This window comes from Propithecus coquereli, unplaced genomic scaffold (assembly GCF_000956105.1).
Source record: "Propithecus coquereli isolate 6110/MARCELLA unplaced genomic scaffold, Pcoq_1.0 Scaffold747, whole genome shotgun sequence".
In the NCBI taxonomy this organism is placed as follows: domain Eukaryota; kingdom Metazoa; phylum Chordata; class Mammalia; order Primates; family Indriidae; genus Propithecus; species Propithecus coquereli.
Window position 1 is genome coordinate 263,926 of NW_012153585.1, and position 13,636 is coordinate 277,561.

A 13,636-nucleotide genomic window follows, 5' to 3' on the forward strand; every position below is an offset into this window, starting at 1 on the left:
AAGTACACAGGTTTCCTGATTTCTCCACATTCTTAACAACACTTACTATTTGCTGAATCTTTGGAACAACCATCCTAATGGGTAGAAGGTGGTGTCTCATTGAGGTTTCGATTTGCATTACCCTAATTATCAGTCTGATGTGCGTCTTTTCAAGTGCTTAAGCCATTCCTTTATCTTCTCTGGTGAAATGTTCATTGCAGCACTTTGCACATTTTTAACCAGTTTTTGTCCTTTTTGTTGATGTTATTGAGTTGTAGGAATACTTTATATATTTTGGACATTAACTCTTAACAGATATATGATTTTAAATATTTTCTGCTATTCTGTTGGTTGTCTTTACACTGTTTTGATAGTGTCTTTGGTTGTAAAAAGTTAACGTTGATGAAGACCAATGTATCTATCTTTTCCTTCATTGCCTATGCTTTTGGTGTCATATTCTAGAAATCATTGCCAAATCAAATGTCATGAAGACTTTCTATAAGTAGTAAATTATAATTCAGCAAGTCAGTCCAATATTCCTAGGTATAATATTTTCTATGACCCATTCAGCCACCAGAATCATTTGAAATATCAAAATCTTCCTCCCCCTTTTAAGGTTTTCTAAAATACCAGGAAAGAGAAAGCAGAAAATAATTTTGTAACTTGATGAGTGCCAGTTAATTTAACGAATGAATTCATGCTGAGTCTTGAGTAGTAGAGAGTTTGTGGATTAAAGACAGTACTTACAAGGAAATTTATAGCATTGAATGTATACGAAAATGCTTCCTTTCATAAAAGGAGGATGATATAAAATCAATAATGTAACATGCATGTTAGGAAACTGGAAAATGAAGAGCTAATTAATCCCAAGTAAGCAGAAGAGAAGAAATCAGAAAAATTGCGACAGGAATCAATGAAATTGAAAACAGGACATTGAAAGATAAAAAGACTGCCTATTTCTCACACATTTCCTAACACATTAAAATTTTTCCCTTGCCAGTCAAGAAGGTTAAAGGATGATAAGGTAGGTTTAATTTGTAATTTTTATTTTTAAGCTATTTTCATAAGTTTAATAGTATTTCCATTTACTCATATGTAATCTGTCCTATGAAATCATTTACCCATGTTTCCAGTACCTTAGAAGTTTACCTGGATATCTGGTATATCGTTTAGTAAAAACCAGCGAGTTCTTTAATCATATGTGTAATATGAACTCAATATATTAAAGAAAAACTTTTAAATGCACATGCATATGTTTGTACATAATAAATGCCATACATTAATATATACCTATGCACACATATATGTATAGTTATGTACCCGAAGTAACTATACACATGTGTAATCTTACAAATGCATGCCCAGTATAAATGGTTTTCTCTAGTAGATGAGCTGGGAAAGGGTTAATGGGTCATGTCATTTCTTGTCTTACATACTTCAAAACGGAAGAAAGAGGAAAGATGGCTAGAAATTGCCACATATGCATGTACACTTTCTGAGGTTGTACAGATGCTATGAGACTTATCATTGTAGCACCAAAACATCAAATAACCATCACATATATAATATGTGTAAAACATAGAGATAGAAAGTAGAAGAATAATACAATCTGGTGAGGATTTCCAGAGATGAGGTTCTTGTCTGGGGAGAGAATAATTACACTCAGAATACATGAGTAGCAATATGAAACTATATTTTCATAGTTGATTCTAAGCTGGAGAGAAAGTGGAAACAACATTCCAAATCTTTACTTGGTATTTACAGTAACACTCACCCAGAACAGGAATTCCAACATTTAATGTCCATTCCTAACAGTCACCGATCCTATCAGTATAAAGGTTAGCACTGCCGCTGGACACAGGTTCTCTCTTCAAAGGCAAACCTCCAATAACTCTTAGTGACACTCCTCCAGGAGAGCTTCCCTGCCCTCTTCCCCTTTGTCCCTCTCTGTGCTTATCACTATGAGGACGAGCATGGCCTCCGGGGACTCTGTTTTCTTTAATTTCTTACTTGCATTATGCACAAAAGAAGGAAAGTCTGCAATCTGACTCAGCAATTAGTAACATTTTTATTTTAAATATGCACAGGGGGCCAGGGGCGGTGGCTCATGCCTGTAACCCTAGCACTCTAGGAGGCCAAGGCGGGTGGATCGTTTGAGCTCTGAAGTTCGAGGCCAGCCTGAGCAAGAGCAAGATCCCGTCTCTACCAAAAAATAGAAAGATATTAGCTGAACAACTAAAAAATGTACAGAAATAATTAGCCCGACATGGTGGCTCATGCCTGTAGTCCCAGCTACTCGGGAGGCTGAGGCAGTAGGATCACTTGAGCCCAGGAGTTTGAGGTTGCTGTGAGCTAGGCTGATGCCATGGCACTCTAGCCAGGGCAACAGAGTGAGACTCTGTCTCAAAAAAAAAAAAAAAAAAAAAGAAAAAGAAAATATGCACAGGAGGAATGGCTCTGAATTATCACACACTAATCATTTTTCTCAGTTTTATAGTGCTAGCACATTAACAACTCAACACTAGGTATTATCATATGTAGCAGTCAATACTGTTGCAGAGTATGGAGAAGAGCAAATATAGCTTTGCAGTAAAATTCAAGAAACTCTCCTTTATGGACACTGGATGTTCACTGCATCTTAAGGGAATGGGGAGATGTGAGACAACAGGTCATTGAAGACATGCCTAATAGTAGGAAGGAGGTGGAGGATGCCATCGATAAGGGAGAGTTTCAGATGGTAGCCACAGCAGTGAGATGACCTGACCTTCTTCACACAGGAATGAAGCAGATCTTGTACAAGGGTGGCACAGAAATAAACTGAGAGTAAATCGAAGTGGCATCGAGCTTCTTTGTATCAATCAAAGATTTCAGGTTAAAGTTCTGTAAAATGCTGGTCAGGAATAAAAACAGCTCCATGTTGGCCAGTCCCTCTCCCGCACAAATCCGTTTTCCTGAAAGTAATAAATACCAGAGAGAGTTACTACTTATGTGTAACTGTGGCTGTAACAAACACTGTGTTTGTGTCTGTCACAAACAGAATATGCAGTAACTCTTTGATGAATGTTTGCATGGAAGAACAAATTGATGGATGGATGGAAGGATTGTTGCATAGACAAATGAATAAAGAATGAGCACACTTCCCACCCAACATAACATCTGATCTTAACAAGGACTCGTCATAGGATAAGTATTCACTGAGTATCAGCTACACACTAAGCACTTCATTAATTATTCCCACACTATAACAGCTCTTTTGATGTTTTGAGTTTAAATCTATGTATTTATACAACGACACCCATATTCTCATGTTTCCTGTTTCTAGTCTGAAATTCTGTCATCTTTCCTTCACTCTTGGTATCCTCTATGCTCAGCCCAAGCCATACACGCTCCTCATCAATCTACAATATACCAAGAAGATTCAAGTTTTATACTATGCTGTTCCTTTTGACCAAGATGCACTTTTCAGACACTAAATTCAGGACACAAGTCAAATTCCATTTCTTCTTTGCATTCTTTGCCATGCACTCAATTAATAAAATCTTGCCTTCTCTGCATTTCCCCAACATCATATCATCACCTTCAATGAAGCAAGCATCACCTGGAATCATAATTGCCTATTTGTTTATTTATTTTATTGACTTTTCTATTATGCTAAAATGTGACTTCTTGAAGTTAGGTTTCCTTCCTTGTTGTCTTGGTATCCACAGTGCCAGATAAAGCAAACATAAAAGGTCACAGAATAGAGTAGATCCCATGGCCAGAAAGAAAGCACACACATTGCAAGAGTGGAGATCCAACACCCAAGATGCATGGTCATGACTGGAGGAGCAGCAGGGTGCTGTGGCATCACTGCAGAGGATCCACTCTCATTCACAATATTTCCCTGGTCCCATGGTGAGTTGGCAAAGGTTCCAACATCCTTGAATTAGATCAAATACCCTGCTCCTGTGATTCATTACCTCCTTGAAAATGCCCTGTTTTCCCTTTTTTCCATTTTCTCCATCTCCTTTGAAGTACCTGCTGTTAAAATGGTACTAATTCCGGCTTACACCTCAGCACAGGGTAGGAGAGAGCAAGAAGCAGGCAGCTTCTCCCTCTGTCCCCTACACCCAGAAGCCTGTGCTTTGCTTTCCTCTCTCACAGCCCAGTCCTACTGAATTACAATGGTCCATTTATTCATCTGTTTTCCTAAGTGGGAGTGAGGACCTTTGGTGCCCATTCTGTGTTTGTTGACATGTGAATCCCCAAAGCTCAGACGGGTGGTGTGGACACCAAGTGGAAGACACTCACTGAAACTGTACAGTGAGAATCTTTGCAGTGGCAGAGGAGGAAAGTCTAAATAAATTTTGCATTCTAGGAGGAGTTCTTGAATACCTCATCGATGTATCCAAGGCAGAATCCAATTTACCTATAATTTAGCTTTCCTGATTATGAAGAACTGGATCAACTCCCCAAAGCACCATAACTCAGGCCAAATAATGAGCATGTATAATGATGAAAGAAGTACATAGGCCTTGGCAGTGGTGCTCCTGATCATGCACAAGGAGCATTTCTACCTGCCCCAGAGGAGAAGTCACGTAAGTTCCAACTAATCCCCAAAAGTTTTCTTGTCCCCTAAAATAAGGGAAATAAATTTCTATTACCTGTTGAGAAAGGCATGAAGAAATCACTTTTTTTAAAGTTGCCACTTTCATCCAGAAAATGACCAGGGTCAAACTTCTCTGGGTTGGGGAATTCTTTGTCATCATGCAGCACAGATGTCAGGGATGATAATATGGCTGTGCCATGGATGCAATAGACATAGGTAAACCAAGTTATGAAGGAGTCACAAAGCTGTAAGAAACAACAGTAATTATATAGATAAATCTTTTGATCTATAGATGAAGAAACTCAGGCCCAAAGAAGAGCGGGAACATTTCCAGACACACAGACCCAGTAATCAACAAGGATGAGTCTAAGACCAGTGGTGATGATCTTGCCGAAGTGCTCTCCAATCACAGTTGAAATCCTGAGCACTTGGTCACTGGGGTGATAAACATTCTGAATCTGTTCTCCTTATCCTCCAGGTTGGAACCCAGGGCCTGTCCCCAAAGGCTGCTCTATGTCAACACTTCACTTTTCACACATCTTACATATAGAGTACGGTGTAAAATCGAAATCTCTGTTGGCACTTAAAATATCCAGTGTACCTGTTCATAGAACTTTTCAAAATTAGATCCTATGATCTAGTAAAGTTTCAGATGACATCGTCAACATGAAAACAAGAAGTACAGTAACAAGAATAAAACAACTGATTGTTTATTATTGCCAAGAAGGTTTTTTGTCTTGACATAAATCATGGGGGGAGATATTCATAAGGGAGTGATCCTAACTTAAAACCACAGAAGGGATGATGAAATTAGAAAAATCCTTACTTTGTGACTATTCAGGTCAGGATGATCAATTAAAGCTGAAACTCTTGGGTGTGTGATTTGGGAAGCAGGATTTGCATAAAGTCTTAAAGTACTGTGCCATGTATATTTATTAATTATCCATAAACCTACATTGCAAAAACCTCTGCAATGCAGAGATCTGGCAGATACCACCTTATTACTGAGGAAATGAGCATAACCGATAATGGCACAAGTGACATATGTGCCCCCACCTCACCAATGGGATTCTGTGGGATACTCAAAGCACCTATGCCTTATTCTTCCAAAATCATAACTGGAATTGAATCTTTAGAAAACAATCACACAAAAACAACCTGGGAAACATTTTAAGTGGCTGCTAGCCTGGACTCTACAAAATGGTCAACCTATTGGAAGGAAACAAGTGAAGGAAAGCAACTGTGTGCTTTAACAGGAAATTAAAGAGCACAATAAGCAAATGATATGCTTGTTCCTTGACTGGATGGAAAATGGCAAGAGAATAAAAGCTAAAATAATATTAGTGAAATTCAAAAAACTTATATATAGTATATTAGATCATATTATGGTATGAATAACTCCTGAATGTGAATGCTATTTTTATTATGTAGGAGAAAATCTTTGCTCTTGGGGCATACATGTGAACGTGCTGGTATGTAAAAAAATGAATAGAAAGATATGAAAGTAGATATATACATAATTTCATATATATATGTATATACACATATATGCCTATCTGTGTTTTAATTTTATCTAGATTTAAATTTTTTAAATACAACTATGGGGGAAAATCCATACCCTAATTTTATACTACTAAATACCTATAATTCCATTTTTAAAACTATTTCTCTGAATGTTTAAACAGGTACTATATGAAAATGTTTCTTTAAGACATAAAAGCAGATATACTTTCAAAAAATGATACTGAAACACCTGGAAATTCATAAGGAAAAAATTGAACAATGGCTATCATTACTCCACATCGTAAATGAAAATTAACTTGAAATGTGTCTCTATCTAAATGGAAGTGCTAAGACAATAAAACATCTACCAAAAGATAAGTGAAAATCGCTGGGCTATTTGGTGGCAAATATTTTTCAGATATGGGACACAAAAGCACAATCAGCCTCACATCCTTGCATGAATTTCTACTGAACAGGAATGTCTTCTACTGAGCATGAACAAACAGCTGACCATACATGAATCCAATCTACCACCTATTTTGGCATAGCCCATCAGTAAGAATGTTTTTACAAATGTCAAAGAATAACATTTTTGACATATGAAAAATATATGAAATTTAATTTTCATTCTCCATAAAAATTGGCACATACCCTTCCTCATTCTTTCACACATTGTCTGTGACTACCCCTATGCCACACTGGCAGAGCTCAGTAGTGCACCAGAAAACCTATAGCCTGAAATATCTAAAATATTTACTACGTGGCCATTACAGAAAATGTTGGCCACCTCCTGTCTTAGACCATGATCTCCACCTAGATTTGTGGCTCCAACCTGTGGCAAAAGAGCCCATTTATCTCACTTGTAGGGAATGGAATTAGACAAAAAGCTGCATATTTCTGTACTAGGCTGTCCCACACAGAAGGGAATGAATGGATAATTCCTTGGCCTCTGGGCTCTCTCCATTCAAAACTCACCAGGCACAGCATGAGCCTCACTATGTCCTGGTGAATGGGTGATATAAGCAGATGCAACGCTCCCCAGAGGTAGGCCCCCAATCTGATATAGTGGATGAGGATGGGGAACTGGATATCCGTGTCTGATTCCTAAGTCTATTTCCCATTTAGGTAGCTATAGGAGACAAAGTTTCATTACTATTACCCTCAGACCTGAATAGTGAGAAGCATATTCTTTCTTAGCTATGTCCTTGATGAAAATAGAATGAGCTGAAATGCTAATCCTTGTCCCCAATCGGTGACCTCAGGGAGAGCCCCATAACTTCTTGGTAAGGTTATCAGTTCTGTCTCCTCCAGGAAATGACGTAAGTATTTACAACCTTACCAATCTCATTTATTTTCACCCCATGAAAATACAATATTTACTCATCTAATTTTAAATTTTAACAATAATATTTCCCGGGTCAAGTGGAATAGAGTAGCCTGTAGCATAGCAACTAGAACATCTGGATGAATACGGAAACTATGTGAAAAAGGTATTGTATAGCCACTAAGAAAAAAAAATTGGTCTCAAGATCCATAGATGGGAAAACATCAGAGAGGTATGCTCACGACTACAGTTAAGTATCGACTGTGTTCACATCATGTCCACCTCGGAGTCAGGGCAGGAGGTGTTGTAGCATTAAGACTGCCATGGGAGAAGAATGCACCCTTTCTGAAAGAAGAGATACATCATCTCAAATTCTACATTTTTTCATATATAATATCTGGAATTAAGCCAGAGGTTGTTAGACATTTCAAAGATATACCAAAATGGTCAGAAGAAGAAAAGTAGGGGGAGGAGAAGGTCATAAAAACAGACCCACATTAAGGAACATTTCTCAACTACATTTATATGACACCATAATCTTGATACCAAAACTCTGACGAAAAAACTTGTTAGGAAAAGATTACAGACCAAAAGTCCTTATGAATAAAAATACAAAGTCCCTGTATAATATGGAGGAGATCAAATCCAGCTATGTGTATAGACTTATGAATATTTAGTGAGCAAAGTGAGGCCAATATATAATCATACCAAGAGATGCTGACAACCATTTGATAAAATTATCCACACATTTATGAGAAAAAGTCATATAAAAGCAAGAGAAGGAAGCAAAATTTCCTAATGTCATAAAGAATGTATACCCAAAACTACTGAAAGCAGCATTCTCAATGATGAAATATTAAACCTCCATCCCTTCCTACAGATCAGAAATGGAACAGGGATGCCCACTGTCACCAGTTCTCTTCAACACTATCCTGTAATCCTGACCAGTTCAATAATACAATTAAGAGAAATTGAGGAGACAAGAATTGGAAAATAAAAATATAACAAATAATAATCCAAACAGAAGGATAATGTACATAGAAATTCCAGATGACTCTACCAACAAATTATTAGCAATGATTAATCAACTTAGCAAGGTTACTACATATGAGGGCATCAGAATGATAGAAACCAATTATATTTCCAGGTACAGGTACAAAGAAAGGAAATGGGCATTTTAAAAATTTATAGCGGCAACAAAGTACTAATTAGTTAGAAAAATTCCGAGATTTGCAAACCACAGCACTGAAAACACATTACTGAGAAAATAGAAGAAAGTCCAAATAGATTGGTACCATAACCATTTGCATAAATTGAAAAATGCAAGGCATCAAGATGTTAACGCTCGCTTGGGTGAGGCAAAGTCACAAAGTGTACCCACAACGTTTGTACCCTCATAATACCCTGAAATAAAAAAAAATGTTAATTGTTTCCAAATTGAACTATACATTTAATATAACAGTGTTAAAAATCCCAGAAGAATGTTTTGGGAAATAGAAAAAGTGATACTTTTAACATTTATTTGAGAGTATTTATAAGTGTGTATATATAAATGTGTAAACACTTAAGAGTAGCCAAAGCAATATTAAAGAGGCAGAACCTACTTGGAAGACACACACTGCCAGGAGCCAAGACCTTTTATAAAGCTTTTTACCATAAACAAAAGAGCACAAAATCCATCGAGCTGCCACATGTAGGAATTTTGCACTTTTCATCTTGTGTTGGTAGAGGATTGGAACCAGACTGTGAATTTGGGGATTTCAAGAGTACAGAGGTACAGTGTAGAACTAACAGTTTACCTTGGGGATCAGGTAGTTCTGAATTTAGTGTCACAGGTCACTGCATGGGGAACATTTTTAGGGATCAGGTCAATGTATCTCTGGATCTCATGCACCACGGCATCCGTGTAGGGCATGCGGCTCCTGTCCTGCATGCAGGGGCTCTGCTGTCTGCCAATCACACGGTCAATCTCTCCCTGCACTTTAGCTGATAAGACACAAGTAAGAAGTGATGGAAAAACAGAAAAATGACACATTTTTCATATCAATTTAGGGTTACATGAATCATGAGGAAGGTGTCTCAACAGCATTATATACATGAGTTATATGCACATATGTACACCTAGACTTATACTGAGATTTGTTGTAATATATACACATACCACTCTCCTACAAACTAGGCATCACAATGGATTAGTAAATACCTATAAATTAGCATACAAGTTAACTTATACTCATCATAAACATACAACCTATGTTGTTCCAAGTTTATTTTATGTATAACATAATAAACATCAAATATTTCAAAAATAAATACAACATAATTAAGTCAAGAAACCATAATCCTTGCAAAATGAAAAACATAAAACAAATATTACGTTACTGACAAAATAATACGTAAGGTTTAAAAATACATTGCAATGGATCTATATGTATGTATGTGTATGTGTTTTTTCTGAGGGTGTGTGTGTACGTATGGAATTTAGAGTGGCACTCTCTTCATCCTCCCACTTCCCAAATGTGGCCACTTTGAGCATTCTAGCAGGTTCTTCTAACTTTATGTTAGTATTTCTAAATAAGAACTCTTTGTTTCTATTTATTCCATAACCATTTTTAAATAATATTTAAAGATTTTCTGGTACAGGAGATGAGAATTTTAATCTCCATCTCCACACCACACACATACACACACAAACACACCTGCACACACACAATTCCTCTCAAACTATTTAACAGAATATATTTAGAACACAATTTCTGCTTATATCACTATTCATTGTTTACATCATTCTGACTACATAAATATTCTTCCCTGCTAAGACAACTATGATTATATTATATTTTTAGTACTTTCCTGGGCATAAAAATGTCTCCTTGTTTGAATTCATAATTTGTATTGCTCAAGTTAGAACTATTTTCAAATGCTCAGGTGGATGTTTCAAACTCCGACTAATAATTTTCCAATTATTGGGAAACGACAGACTATCAATCACTTCTTCCTTGTTCTTGGAGTCTCCCCTCAACATGCCGTATCGACCAAGCCCATTCTGAAGTGCTGCAACCTCCCTGACACTCTCATTCTCTTACATGAGGTGTCCTAACAGCTGGAGCTCATGACGTCCTCTAATTTAGTTTCAAATATTAATATTTAGATGGAGCTGAGCCTCCATATTGGAGAAAGAGAAAATAGAGCGTAAAATTTGTGGCAATCATGCATGTTTGAACATATCCTTTTTCTATTAATATACAAAATAATATTTAGTCCAGAAAATTCTGATAATTTCTGACACCTAATCCTTTATACATGACCTAATAAAACTCTCTGAAAGATTTTATGGTTTTCATTTTTTTTTTATTTCAGCATATTATGGGGGTACAGATGTTTAGGTTACGTATGTTGCCCTTGCCCTCCCTCCTCCCCTAAGTCCGAGTTTCAAATATGTCCATCCTTCAGGTGGTGCGCATTGCACTCTTTGTGTATGCAAATACCCGTCCCCTCCTCCCTCCTCCCCCCTCCCCCCTCCCACCCCCGCCCAACATCCAATAGATGGTATTCTTATACGTGCATTTATGTTATGGTTTTCTTTTTAATCCTGGTGTTCTAAAATTCCATGACCCTGTAACTTGGGGTGCAAGTTTTGATTACATTCACTCTGCTGAACGCTTGGAGAGAATATTCTACAAAGATGACAAATACAGAGGTCTTTTTCTAGAGCTTTCCTCTTTCCGGAGTATACAAAAGATGGAGGACCCTAAAAACATCTGCTGAAAGTCCTTTCTGCACTTCACTGTACTCATCATCTGTGCTCATACCTGTGACCTCTGGGTGCTTCAGCAGGAGCAGAAGTCCATGTCTCAGAGTGGTACTTGTTGTCTCTGTCCCAGCAACAAACACATCAGATACGGTGCTTACCAAGTTTTCTGTAGTGAATGTAGACTGTGAGTTGTGCTTTTCCTGGAAAACATTTGATACAATTATCCGACAAATTGTTTGCCAGAATATTTGTGTACAGTGAATTTAAAATAACTCACATCATTATAAGGTTACTTAACACATAACCTGAAGCATTCCTTGCTAGACAAAACTACTGTATGGTAGGGCATAAACTGTAGATCAGGTGACCTAAATTTCATTTCCTACTCCCTAACCTTGCCTTGCCTATAAACTTCATTAAGGAGAATATTTACATCTAGGTGAGCCATGCAGAGTAATTCTTTCCCCAAGAAATCTAATCAAAAGACCATTGGTGCCCTTTCTTACTCCATTCTGTACTGTCTAAAGGAATACAACAAGTACTTGGTCCAAATGGTGAACCAGAGACACCACCAGCCAGGACATCTCAGTAAGAAGGGGAAGTTTTAGATGAAAGAGAAAAAACAAATAGACAAACATAGATCAGATGAGAGTCTGAAGGAAGGGTGCAAGAAACTATAGGAGATTCCACGGGAAGAGGTTGCAGAGCAGAACTGGAAGGAGAAAGGTATTGGCAGATATTAACCTTGGAGACCAGTTAGAAGCGTAGGTAGTGCAGTTAATTTCTCCCTCCCTCACATCTCAGACAGTTGGTGGGTTTCTGAGCTGCTCGAGAGACCGTCTGCCCACACAAGCCCAGGGACTGCTGCTGCCACTGTGTGGGGAGCTTCTTACAGAGAGGGCACCAAGCTCTCAGTCTCACAGGGGCACCTCCCACCCCACACATTCACCAGATGGCAGGCTCCATATTGCTTCATGTCCTGCCATGTGCCTTTGTCCTCCCCAGGGGGCTTCAACTCTCCAGGTTTTGTCTTGCTCATCTCCACCTAGACATTTCTCATCTCTGGCCCAGACTGCAGCAGCCACAGGGGTCCAGTGTGCCCCAAGTGATTTGCATAACTCTAGGGCCTGGTTATTCTGGGTGTCCTGCCTCCTGGAGAGAGGGTCAGAGACATCCAGAGTGTGGACTTTATTGCACCCGGATTCTTTCTCATCCCTTCCGCTCCCACACCAGAGGTTGCTGGTAGACACAATTAAGCCTCCACACAGAGGCTCCCACAGGCAGTGGGGCTCAGACCTTTCCTTTTGGGGTCCTGTGGCAGACTGAAGGGTGCTAGGACTGTGAGCTCCCTGCTTGCTGGCCCTCCCTTGTACTGTTTTCCTGGCAGCACCATCAGAGCAAAACACGCCTGAAGGTGGTGGAACATTGGACCATCTTGGGCACCCTGTGTGTGACTGAGGAGCAGAATGCATCTCCCTGGCATGGTCAGGTATTGATCTTTGGGGCCCCAGGGATAGGCCCACAGGCCAGATTCCATATCCCCAGGTCTCAATGGTGTTTCCCAGCAGCATGGGGGGCGGTATTTGTGAATTAGTCTTCGGAGGTATGAGAGCCTGAGGGCAGATCAAGCGGGAGAATGCAATGTGGGTCCTGGTTGTGGAGTGTTTGCGGGGCACCACTCCTCTCATGGGAGGGATGCACATCCAGCTCAGGCCGGCATCCAGGGATGGGAAGCTCCTGGCCTACATCACAGTTGTAGGGGAGCTCAGCTTGTGAGAGGTCCTGCTTTCCGGAAGAGGCTCAGGAAAACCTACAGAATAGAGGAGGGATGAAAGGAGGGAGGCCTGGTACAGACTTCTGGATTAAGGTCTTAGAAAGCCTTACCTCTACATGCAGACTTTCTGGTTGTGTGGAGTCCCTTCAGCCCTTGACAGCTTTACCCAGAGGTGGAGAACAGAACTTTCACCCCTGCTAAAAGCATTTGTGGAGGTTGAGGGTAGGCTTACCCAACCAAGCCCCACCCAGCCTCACTCCCTAACATGCCTCTGCTGTGGTGGAAAATAAAGGACTCACTTGGAAGTTCTAGGGCCCCACCCACCACCTGGGGCATTCAAGTGCATATGCAGGGAACTAGAACTGGTCTCGGGACCAAAAAAACAACATTGCAGCTTGTTCCCTCTGGCAAGTGCCACCTACTGACAGGGAAGTCAATTTGCAAGCCCCTTACAGCATTAACTGACTCAATCATACAGAGTGTGGGTGAACCACTTACTGCCTCAGAGTTTAATCTGGCGTGTCATTATGTAAACAAAAGAAAATGCAAAAGTAAGAAGAAACAGCTGGTCCAGATGAGAAGGAATCAGTGAAAGAACACTGAAAATATGAAGAATCAGAGCAAAAGGGACACCCCAAAAAAGGAACTCCAACTGTCTAGCAATGCATACCAACCAAAAGCAGAATATTCAAATGACAGATGAAGAATTCCAAC

At 39.3% G+C, this 13,636-nt stretch overlaps 1 pseudogene; it reads right to left on the reverse strand.

Annotated features, from left to right (window-relative positions):
• Positions 1 to 2,748: 2,748 nt before the first annotated feature.
• LOC105824507 overlaps positions 2,749 to 13,636 on the reverse strand; it is an 18,786-nt pseudogene continuing 7,898 nt past the window's right edge.